Source organism: Ranitomeya variabilis, chromosome 2, assembly GCF_051348905.1.
Source record: "Ranitomeya variabilis isolate aRanVar5 chromosome 2, aRanVar5.hap1, whole genome shotgun sequence".
In the NCBI taxonomy this organism is placed as follows: domain Eukaryota; kingdom Metazoa; phylum Chordata; class Amphibia; order Anura; family Dendrobatidae; genus Ranitomeya; species Ranitomeya variabilis.
Window position 1 is genome coordinate 125989967 of NC_135233.1, and position 13016 is coordinate 126002982.

General features: G+C 48.0%; 1 protein-coding gene across 1 annotated transcript in view; it reads right to left on the reverse strand.

The window, feature by feature from the left end:
• RDH13 (retinol dehydrogenase 13) overlaps nucleotides 1–13016 on the reverse strand; it is a 110154-nt gene that overhangs the window by 72965 nt on the left and 24173 nt on the right. The window lies entirely within an intron of this gene.

Consider the following 13016-nt stretch of genomic DNA (forward strand, 5'->3'; position numbering starts at 1 on the left):
CGCCGGGGAATTACAAGCACGAGCACAGCTGCATTTGCAGGGCTCCTGCTTGTAAATTATTTTAACCCCTTCAGATGGATTACCTCGTGGGACGTGACGGTTCAACAGAGGGTATGTATCTTGTGCATTTATTTTTTGCCAAGCGAGGGTCAGCAAATGGATTGAGAGAGCAATAAAATATTAAAACAACCGCTGTGTTTATTTCATTAAAATACTTTTAAATCATGTGTGTGTGTGTGTGTGTGTGTGTGTGTTTTTTAACCCTTTCATACGATTGGATTAATAATGGATAGGTGTCATAATTGACACCTCTCCATTATTAATCTGGCTTAATGTCACCTTACAATAGCAAGGTGGCATTAACCCTTCATTACCCCATACCCCACCGCTACAGGGAGTGGGAAGAGAGTGGCCAAGTGCCAGAATAGGCGCATCTTCCAGATGTGCCTTTTCTGGGGTGGCTGGGGGCAGATGTTTTTAGCCACGGGGGGGCCAATAACCATGGACCCTCTCCTGGCTATTAATATCTGCCATCAGTCACTGGCTTTACCACTCTGGCGGAGAAAATTGCGCGGGAGCCCACGCCAATTTTTTCCGCCATTTAACCCTTTATTTTAGCAGCTACAGCGCCCAAATTTTGCATACACACACTACTAACATTAGTAGTGTGGAATATGCAAAAAAAATGGGGATATGAGATGGTTTACTGTATGTACACCATGTCTCATATCATGTCGGGTTTGTGAAGGAGAAAATGAAAAGCCGGCAATTAAATTACTGGCTTTTCACAGATATCGCGCTGAAGTAAATATAAATACAGACTATATATATATATGTGTCTCAATGACATATATATATATATATATACTGTATATATGTTTTCCCGAACATTTGAGCACATAAATCCATTAGATGTCGGTTTTGCAAGCCTGCGAGAAAATATCGCAGTACGGATGCCATACGGATTACATACGGAGGATGCCATGCGCAAAATACGCTGACACACCCTGCCTACGGATCACTATTTTGGGAACATTTCTCCGTATTACGGCTGTATTACGGCCGTAAAATACGGACCGTATTGTCTTACGCCAAGTGTGACGCCGGCCTAATAACCAGCAAAGGCTATGCAGACATCTGCGGGCTGATATTAATAGCCTAGGAAGGGGCCATGGATATTGCCCCCCCTGGCTAAAAATATCAGCACTCAGCTGCCCCAGCACTTAACCTCTCTCTTCCCACTTACTCTGTAGCGGTGGCAAGTGGGGTAATACACCATGTTCCAAATTATTATGCCAATTGGATTTAAGTGTCATAAAGATTTAATTGTTTTGTTTTTCAAATAAACTCGTGGATGGTATTGTGTCTCAGGGCTCAATGGTTCACTGAAATCAATCTTAAACACATGTGATAATTACTTTTCCAGGTGATTCTAATGAAAGAAAAACTACTTAAAAATGATGCTGCACATTATTAAGCAGGCCACATGTTTCAAACAATATGGGAAATAAAAAGGATCTCTCTGTTGCTGTAAAGCGTTAAATAGTGCAATGACGTGGACAAGGTATGAAAACATTAGATATTTCACGAAAACTTAAAGAGTGATATTCACACTGTGAAAAGATTTGTGATTGAAACAGAGCAGAGTTCATGCAGATAAAGGCGTAATGAGGAAAGTTTCTGCCAGACAAATTAATTGCATTAAGAGACCAGCTGCAAAAATACCATTACAAAGCAGCAAACAGTTATTTGAAGCTGCTGGTGCCTCTGGAGTCACTCTAACCTCAAGGTGTAGGATCCTTCAAAGGCTTGCTGTGGTGCATAAACCTACTATTCGGCCACCCCTAAACAGTGTTCACAAGCAGAAACGGTTGCAGTGGGCCCAGACATACATGAAGACTAATTTTCAAACAGTCTTGTTTACTGGTGAGTGTCGAGCAACCCTGGATGGTCCAGATGGATGGAGTAGTGGATGGTTGGTGGATGGCCACCATGTCCCAACAAAACTGCGACGTCAGCAAGGAGGTGGAGGAGTCATGTTTTGGGACGGAATCATGGGGAAACAGCTGGTAGGGCCCTTTAAAGGGAACCTGTTACCCCCAAAATCGAAGGTGAGCTAAGCCCACCAGCATCAGGGGCTTATCTACAGCATTCTGTAATGCTGTAGATAAGCCCCGATGTAACCTGAAAGATGAGAAAAAGAGGTTAGATTATACTCACCCAGGGGCGGTCCCGGAACAATGGGAGTCGCGGTCCAGTCCGGGGCCTCTCATCTTCTTACGATGACGTCCTCTTCTTGTATTCACGCTGCGGCTCCGGCACAGTCGTACTTTGTCTGCCCTGTTGAGGGCAGAGCAAAGTACTGCAGTGCGCAGGCGCCGGGAAAGGTCAGAGAGGCCCGGCGCCTGCGCACTGCAGTATTTTGCTCTGCCCTCAACAGGGCAGACAAAGTACGCCTGCGCCGGAGTCGCAGCATGACTACAAGAAGAGGACGTCATCGTAAGAAGATGGGAGGCCCCGGACCGGACCGCGACGGCTATCGGACCGGACCGCAGTGGGACCGCTCCTGAGTGAGTATAATCTAACCTCTTTTTCTCATCTTTCAGGTTACATCGGGGGCTTATCTACAGCATTCCAGAATGCTGTAGATAAGCCCCTGATGCTGGTGGGCTTAGCTCATCTTCGATTTTGGGGGTGACATGTTCCCTTTAAGGGTCATGAAGGTGTGAAAATGACCTCTGCAAAGTATATAGAGTTTCTGACTGACAACTTTCCTCCATGGTATAAAAAGCAGAAACGTGCCTTCAAGAGCAAAATCATCTTCATGCTGACAATGCACCATCTCATGCTGCAAAGAATACCACTGAGTCATTGGCTGCTATGGGCATAAAAGGAGATAAACTCATGGTGTGGCCACCATCTTCCCCTGACCTCAACCCTATAGAGAATCTTTGAAGAATCATCAAGCAAAAGATCTATGAGGTTGGGAGGCAGTTCACATCCAAACAGCAGCTCTGGGAGGCTATTCTGACTTCATGCAAAGAAATACAAGCAGAAACTCTCCCAAAACTCACAAGTTCAATGGATGCAAGAATTGTGAAGGTGATATCAATGAAGGGTTCCTATGTTAACATGTAACTTGGCCTGTTAGGATGTTTTGGAGTTAAATAGCTTTTTTGTTCAGTGAATGTGACCTCCTAATGCAGCAAATTCCACAAATGAGCATTTTCAGTTCTTTAAAACATATCAAATGTATAGAAATTCTACTGTGCCTAATAATTTGGAACAGTGCATTTTGAGCTTTTATTCATTTTGGAGATTATACTGCTATTATTGGGAGGTTTCTTCAATAAAATTCGATGTATACTCTAACGGGCGATGACTTTTATTAGACTGACTGTCATTTGCACCGACCATTTAGGAAAATTTGAGAAAAATGTCATTTGCATAATAATTTGGAACATGGTGTAGTTGTGGGGTTGATGTCACCGTTCTAAGGTTTCATCAAACCCATGGCTTAGTAATGGAGAAGTGTCAATTAGACACCTATCCATTACTAATCCAATGGTTGTTAAGTGGTTAAATAAAGACACAGCCAGAATAAAGTATTTTAATGAAATCAAACACAACACAGTTTCCCATCTTTATTCTACTCCTAATTCCTGCGACGCCCTCGTTCTCCTATAATAAACATAAAATAATAATAAAGCAACAATATACCCATACCTGTCCGTTGTGGTGTCCCATGCCATAATCCATATCTGGGGTATATACAGTTTGCAACCAGGACGGTGCTAAGATGCAACTGCCCTGGCTGCAAACTACTGGTGAATGAGGAGATCACAGCTTCAGTGACTAGCAGTGCCGTCACTGATGCTGTGCTGCCTCACAGCCTGACCTGCGCTGAACTCTGGAGCGTGGGAAAATGAAATGGCATGCGCCTTTTTTGGGGTGGCTGGGGGCAGATGTTTTTAGCCAGGGGGTCCAATAACCATGGTCCCTTTCTAGCAGGGGCGGACTGGGCCGGGTTGCAGGAATGCATTTGCCCCCCCGGCCGGTGCCTGAGCAGCTGCACAGGGCCGCTGGAATACCGGCAGTGATTTTACTACATAGTGCACCATCCCTCCCTCCGGCCCTTTAAATGGTCCTGTATGCGCGCGTTCGGTTGCCGGCACTGACAAGGGCCGCAGCGGCCGGCGTCAGTGCGGGTCGCGGGAGCAATGAGCACGGCCGCGGTCCTTGTTCCTGCATGTGCTGAGTGTGCTCGTCTGCTGCTGCTGCCCTTGTCAGCGCGGGCAAGCAGGAAACCCCGCGTGCACACGCAGATATTTGAAAAGCTGGCGCGCATAGGGCGCCTCCACCTGTGTCTGACGCTGGCCGGCCTGTACCAGCGTCAGAGAAGACTGCTCTCACCAATGCTGCCTGGGATCCTCTACCGCCGACGCTGGGACCCGATCCACCTCAGCCCTTCATCCTCCCGACCTCCCCCCCCCCCATCTCAGGGACCTGGTAAGTCCCAAGATGATTTTTTTAAATGTGTATATACAGCAGTTGCACCTATATAATGTGTAAAGACTGCTACATATACATTATATAGGTGATGCTGCTGTATATAATCACTGTATCACCTATACAATGTATATAGCAGTCTATATACATTATATAGGGAATGCTGCTACTGATGTATATAGATTATATAGGTGACACTGCGGTGTGTGTGTATATACAGTATATATATTTATATACACACACACCCGTACATATATACACAGCAGTATCACCTATATAACATATATACACATCAGTAGCAGTATTCACTATATAATGTATATAGACTGCTATACATACATTATATGGGTGATAGTGATTATATACAGCAGTATCACCTATAAAATGTGTATAGATAGCAGTCTATATACATTATATAGGGAATACTGCTACTGATGTGTATATTCGTTATATAGGCGATACGTGTGTGTGTGTGTGTATATATATATATATATATATATATACAGACACACATATATACACAGCAGTATCACCTATATATATCGTATATACACAGCAGTAGTAATATTGCCTATAGAATGTATATAGACTGCTGTATATACAATATATAAGTGATACTGGCTACTTCTGTATATAATGATTGTATCACCTATATAATGTATATACAGCAGTCTATATAAATTCTATAGGTAATACTGCTACTGATGTGTATATTCGTTATAGGTAACACTGCGGTGTATGTGTATGTATATATATATATATACATACACACACATATACCCAGCAGTATCACCTATATATAATGTATATACAGTAGCAGTATTTCCTATAGAATGTATACAGACTGCTGTATATACATTATATAGGTGATATTATCATTATATACAGCAGTAGCAGTATCATCTGTGTAATGTATAGACTACTTCATATTCGTTATATAGGTGATACTGCTGTGTATAGTCGCGGTATCTATCTATATAATCATCTAAGGGTCACTTCCGTCTGTTTGTCCGTCATGGAAATCTCGCGTCGCTGATTGGTCGCGGCGGCCGTGACCAATCATCGACGGGCACAGTCCGGCCACGAATTCGCCCCTCCCTACTCTCCTCCAGTCAGTGCCCCCATTGCGGTTTAGCAGTCTGTTACCGCTGCTATTAACCCTGTGTGACCAACTTTTGACTAGATCTAATGTTAAAGGGCCACTGTCACCCCCCCCCCCAGGCGTTATAAACTAAAAGAGCCACCTTGTGCAGCAGTAATGCTGCAGTCTAACAAGGTGGCTCTTTTAGTTTTTGATTAAGTTATTACCGCAATAAAACGTTTTAAAAATTGGCCAAACGTACCAGCGATTGTACCGGGAGGCGGTCCGAAGCGTTCTCTCTGTATCCCCCAACTGCCGTCACTCTTGTCTTCAGGGCCGATGGTACCCGCCCCCTGCGCGCTGTTTCTTCTTAAATCCGGCGCCTGCGCTGTGCGTGCCTGCCTGGGGCCTGCGCAGTCTTCATTGTGAGTCACAGCTCAGACGCAGGGTGCCTGACTGCGCCTGTGCGGGCAGTGCGGCCACCCTGTGACTGACGCCCCGCCCCGCACTGTTATTCATTATGCTCAGTGCGGGGCTGGCATTCCTGGGCATGCGCACTGCGCTGTCCAGGCCCTCTCCCATCTACCCCTGCTCCCCCGCCTTACGGCATTGTTATTTTCGGCTGCCGCATTCCAGACGCTGGTGAGAATTAGTGTCTATTGCGGCAAGCTGCTATGTGTTTGTATGTTTTAATCAGGGGCGGATTATATGAGGGTCAATCTGTGCGGTAGCCCAGGGCTACCGCACAGATTGACCCTCTGTGACTGTGAATGCCCGCCGACATGTGCCCCCGGACCCGGTGGCCAGAGAGAGGGGGCCCGATTGCTGGACAATGGGGCAATGCTGGGGAGAGACACTGGTGGCAATGCTGGACACAATGGGGGCAATGCTGACACACTGGGGGCAATGCTGACACACTGGGGGCAATGCTGACACACTGGGGGCAATGCTGACACACTGGTGCAATGCTGACACACTGGGGGCAATGCTGACACACTGGGGGCAATGCTGACACACTGGGGGCAATATGCTGGACTCAATGGGTGCAATGCTGGACACAATGGGGGCAATGCTGGACACAGTGGGGGCAATGCTGGACTCAATGGGGGCAATGCTGACACACTGGGGGCAATGCTGACACACTGGGGGGCAATGCTGACACACTGGGGGCAATGCTGACACACTGGGGGCAATACTGACACACTGGGGGCAATGCTGACACACTGGGGGCAATGCTGGACACACTGGGGGCAATGCTGGACACACTGGGGGCAATGCTGACACACTGGGGGCAATGCTGACACACTGGGGGCAATGCTGGACACAATGGGGGCAATGCTGGACACACTGGGGGCAATGCTGTCACACAGGGGGCAATGCTGACACACTGGGGGCAATGCTGACACACTGGGGTAATATGCTGGACACACTGGGGGCAATGCTGACACACTGGGGGCAATGCTGACACACTGGGGGCAATGCTGGACACACTGGGGGCAATGCTGACACACTGGGGGCAATGCTGACACACTGGGGGCAATGCTGACACACTGGGGGCAATGCTGACACACTGGGGGCAATGCTGGACACACTGGGGGCAATGCTGGACACACTGGGGGCAATGCTGACACACTGGGGGCAATGCTGGACACACTGGGGGCAATGCTGACACACTGGGGGCAATGCTGACACACTGGGGGCAATGCTGACACACTGGGGGCAATGCTGACACACTGGGGGCAATGCTGACACACTGGGGGCAATGCTGGACACACTGGGGGCAATGCTGGACACACTGGGGGCAATGCTGTCACACAGGGGGCAATGCTGACACACTGGGGGCAATGCTGACACACTGGGGTAATATGCTGGACACACTGGGGGCAATGCTGACACACTGGGGGCAATGCTGACACACTGGGGTAATATGCTGGATACACTGGAAGCAATGCTGACACACTGGGGGCAATGCTGACACACTGGGGGCAATGCTGGACTCAATGGGGGCAATGCTGGACACACTGGGGGTAATGCTGGACACACTGGGGGCAATGCTGGACTCAATGGGGGCAATGCTGACACACTGGGGGCAATGTTGACATACTGGGGCAGATTGCTGGACACACTGGGGTAATATGCTGGACACACTGGGGGCAATGCTGGACACACTGGGGTAATATGCTGGACACACTGGGGGCAATGCTGACACACTGGGGGCAATGCTGACACACTGGGGTAATATGCTGGACACACGGGGCAATATGCTGGACACACTGGGGGCAATGCTGACACACTGGGGTAATATGCTGGACACACTGGGGGCAATGCTGACACACTGGGGCAGATTGCTGGACACACTGGGGCAGATTGCTGGACACACTGGGGCAGATTGCTGGACACACTGGGGTAATATGCTGGGGTGTGCATTATACTGCATCAAAGAACAATAAACGTTGAGGGGGTGAGCATTATTATACCGCACTATACTATACGTGGCACTTAAATACGTGATACGTGGCACTGAAATACGTGGCACTGAAATACGTGGCACTGAAATGCGTGATGCGTGGCACTCAAATACGTGGCACTGAAATGCGTGATGCGTGGCACTGAAATACTGGAAAAAATATTTCAATGAAATAAAAACACACAATTTTTGACACGTACATTATTTTACGCATTTGAAAACCCTCGACCTGCAAAATAAATAAAAAAACAAACCAAATTAATACTCCCTGGCCCTGTTCGCAGCAATCCAAAGAGGGTCCCACGTGGATCTGCCATGGAGAACAGACACATCCGGAGATGTCTGCTCTCCACGGCTGCAGCAACACACTGACAGGTGCTCCGGCACCTGTTGGAGTGTTACTGCGCATGCGCGAGAGTTTACCGGCGTTCATTTACCCCGGGACTCTCGCTTTACGGCACTACAGCGTGGGAAAGTTGACCCGCACCTGTAGTGCCGTAAATAGAGACGCCGGCGCCATTGAACTCCGGAACAGTACGCGATACACTGCTAGGAGCTTCGCTTCTGGCAGTGTATCGCCGGAGAGCAGGGGATCGGCGTGGGACACTCAATTTTGGATTCTGCGGACAGGGAGTATGTATTTGTTTGTTTTTTTGGGGACTTTTTCCCTAGGGCGAGGGATTCGCGTACTTGTATGTGCTGTATGGTGAGTATATACTCTATGTTATATGTACTGTGTGTCATGTATGTTACGTTTCTTGTATATGTATTGTGTACGTTTAAGTTTTGTGTTATTTACAATTGTGCTAAGTTGCCGGACACAGGCACAACTCTCCCATCAAAATACGGTATGGGAGTAGTAGTCCCATACGGCGACTTAGCACAATTTGGCGGCACTATCGTCGCATGGGGACACACACATGAACACAAATGTACACAGACACATAGACAGACACACACACATACATACCAGATTGATCAAGCGCCCGACATCGATCCCCATGCGACGATATGCCTCCATGATGACAGCCACAACACTCCGCCCACGCACTTCCGCCCACGGAATTCCTCCCGTTTCCCCAAAATTCCTGCTGCAGCGGTTTCTCCACCCATAACCGCAATAAAACCCGCAGATATTATTTGATCTGCGGGTTTCACAGCGGGTTTGATCCTCACAACGGAGGTCTGTGGGTGAAGAACCGCTGCAGGTACGCACAAAGAAGTGATATGCTGTTGGTTTTAAACCGCTGCGTTTCTGCGCGGTTTTTCCCGCGGCATGTGCACAGCGGTTTGCGGTTTCCATAAGTTTACATGTTAATGTAAATGTAAACGCTATGGAAACCACAGCGGAAACGCAGCTGCAAAAACAGCAAAGTCTGAACATGGCCTTAGTATGCATTATTTACCTGTCCCGTTCCAACAATGCGCGATGTTCTGTCCACAACATACTCTGCCTGTGACGTTCAGTTCATAGGGCCCCCGCCCTGTGACTGAACAGTCACAGGCCGAGGACACGGAACACGTAGTGGCACGCATCGGTGGAACGTGGCACAGGTTAATATAGCAAGTCCCGGGGCAATTAACTATCAGATCCTACAGCTACTACAGCCCCTGACCCCAACAGTGCGCCGATGTCCCCGCCTGCTCAGGCCGCCAGCACTCGGCGCCCATTACAGCCACGCACAGCCGGCCGCACTCATCACAGCCGACCGCACTCAGCAACGCCACCCTCACTCAGCACCGCCGCACTCGGTCAGTAGATCCTGAGAGAGAAATATTTTAACAACATATGGCAGAATGTAAACAGTAACAGTCAGAATGGGTGCATAACATTACCACGGAATGGTGGCGCAGAATGGGAGAAGCACATGGCATGATGGGGACGCAGGATGGAGCAGCATATGACAGGATGGGGCCGCAGGATGGAGCAGCACATGACAGGATGGGGGCGCAGGATGGAGCAGCACATGACAGGATGGGAGAGCAAGATGGGAGCAGCACATACCAGGATGGGAGAGCATATACCAATATAAATGCTCGCCACCCGGTTGTAGAACGGGTTCAATAGCTAGTGTAATATATATATATATATATATATATATATATATATATATATATATATATATATATATATATATATATATATAAAAAAAACCCAATCAGCACTCCCAATGTGAACACGTGCACGCTGCAAACTGCAGCACATAGATAAAAAAACCACAGCAGCACATGTACATGAATCGGCCATGTGAAAACACAGACAAATATAAATTTCTCAAAAATATTTTTTCATAAAAAATTTTTCTAAAAATTTTTTTTTCATAAAACTTACAGTTAAATGGAGATTCTTAGCGCATAAATTGGCCAATTCATGTATGCCCATCAACCACGGCAAGGTGATCTCCCCCTGATGGGTCCTACTCTACTGTAATTTAACTGTAAGTTTTATGAAAAAAAAATTTTTGGAAACATTTTTTATGAAAAAATATTTTTGAGAAATGTATATTTGTCTGTGTTTTCACATGGCCGATTCATGTACATGTGCTGCTGTGATATTTTTATCTATATATATATATATATATATATATATATATATATATATATATTTATATACATATTTTTAATTTTTTCATTTAAAAAAAAAAATTAATGGAACCTTTAATTATCATTAGCAATACGTCTACAGAGTGGTGTAATGTTCAACCGTCTGCGTATATTGCTCCACAGCGCAGCATAATGTTCCAACATAAACTTACTTTGTTACATAGTGCGGTATAATGTTCCCCCATCACCGTATGTAGTTGCATGGCACAGTGCGGTATAATTGTCCACCATCTGCGTAAATTGCTCCACAGTGCGGTTACATTTTTACACCTTCACCGTATATCGGTCCACAGTGCGGTATCATAATGCTCACCTCGCACTGTTTATTGATGTGCAGTAAGGTATCCTAATGCTTCCCGCTCGCCTTTTAGTGATCATCCGCGCGGTATAGTAATGCTGAACCCTCACCGTGTAATGTTTTGCAGTATGGTATAATAATGCTCCACCATGACCGTTTATTGATCTGCAGTGCGGTGTAATAATGATCCCCCCTCACCGTTTATTGATCTATAGTGCGGTATAATAATGCTCCAACATGACCGTTTATTGATCTAAGTGCCACGTATCACATATGTAAGTGCAACGTATTTCAGTGCCACGCATCACGCATTTCAGTGCCACGTATTTCAGTGCCACGCATTTCAGTGCCACGTATTTCAGTGCCACGTATCACGCATTTCAGTGCCACGTATTTAACTGCCACGTATAGTATAGTGCGGTATAATAATGCTCACCCCTCAACGTTTATTGTTCTTTGATGCAGTATAATGCACACCCCAGCATATTACCCCAGTGTGTCAGCATTGCCCCCAGTGTGTCAGCATTGCCCCCAGTGTGTCAGCATTGCCCCCAGTGTGTCAGCATTGCCCCCAGTGTGACAGCATTGCCCCCAGTGTGACAGCATTGCCCCCAGTGTGTCAGCATTGCCCCCAGTGTGACAGCATTGCCCCCAGTGTGACAGCATTGCCCCCAGTGTGTCCAGCATTGCCCCCAGTGTGTCCAGCATTGCCCCCAGTGTGTCAGCATTGCCCCCAGTGTGTCAGCATTGCCCCCAGTGTGTCAGCATTGCCCCCAGTGTGTCCAGCATATTACCCCAGTGTGTCAGCATTGCCCCCAGTGTGTCAGCATTGCCCCCTGTGTGACAGCATTGCCCCCAGTGTGTCCAGCATTGCCCCCAGTGTGTCCAGCATTGCCCCCAGTGTGTCAGCATTGCCCCCAGTGTGTCAGCATTGCCCCCAGTGTGTCAGCATTGCCCCCAGTGTGTCAGCATTGCCCCCAGTGTGTCAGCATTGCCCCCAGTGTGTCAGCATTGCCCCCAGTGTGTCCAGCATTGCCCCCATTGTGTCCAGCATTGCCCCCAGTGTGTCAGCATTGCCCCCAGTGTGTCCAGCATTGCCCCCAGTGTCTCTCCAGCATTGCCCCATTGTCCAGCAATCGGGCCCCCTCTCTCTGGCCACCGGGTCCGGGGGCACATGTCGGCGGGCATTCACAGTCACAGAGGGTCAATCTGTGCGGTAGCCCTGGGCTACCGCACAGATTGACCCTCATATAATCCGCCCCTGATTAAAACATACAAACACATAGCAGCTTGCCGCAATAGACACTAATTCTCACCAGCGTCTGGAATGCGGCAGCCGAAAATAACAATGCCGTAAGGCGGGGGAGCAGGGGTAGATGGGAGAGGGCCTGGACAGCGCAGTGCGCATGCCCAGGAATGCCAGCCCCGCACTGAGCATAATGAATAACACAGTGCGGGGCGGGGCGTCAGTCACAGGGTGGCCGCACTGCCCGCACAGGCGCAGTCAGGCACCCTGCGTCTGAGCTGTGACTCACAATGAAGACTGCGCAGGCCCCAGGCAGGCACGCACAGCGCAGGCGCCGGATTTAAGAAGAAACAGCGCGCAGGGGGCGGGTACCATCGGCCCTGAAGACAAGAGTGACGGCAGTTGGGGGATACAGAGAGAACGCTTCGGACCGCCTCCCGGTACAATCGCTGGTACGTTTGGCCAATTTTTAAAACGTTTTATTGCGGTAATAACTTAATCAAAAACTAAAAGAGCCACCTTGTTAGACTGCAGCATTACTGCTGCACAAGGTGGCTCTTTTAGTTTATAACGCCTGGGGGGGGGTGACAGTGGCCCTTTAAAAATAATTAAAAAAAATTAAAAATCGTGCTATTCTCACCTTCCGGTGCCTTTCCCACTCCTCGCGACGCTCCGGTCCCAAGAGCGCATTGCGGCAATGACCGGAGATGATATAGCGGTCTCGCGAGACCGCTACATCATCACGTGTTATTGCCGCAATGCATTCTTGGGACCGGAGCGTCGCGAGGAGCATCGGTAAAGGCCTGGGCTG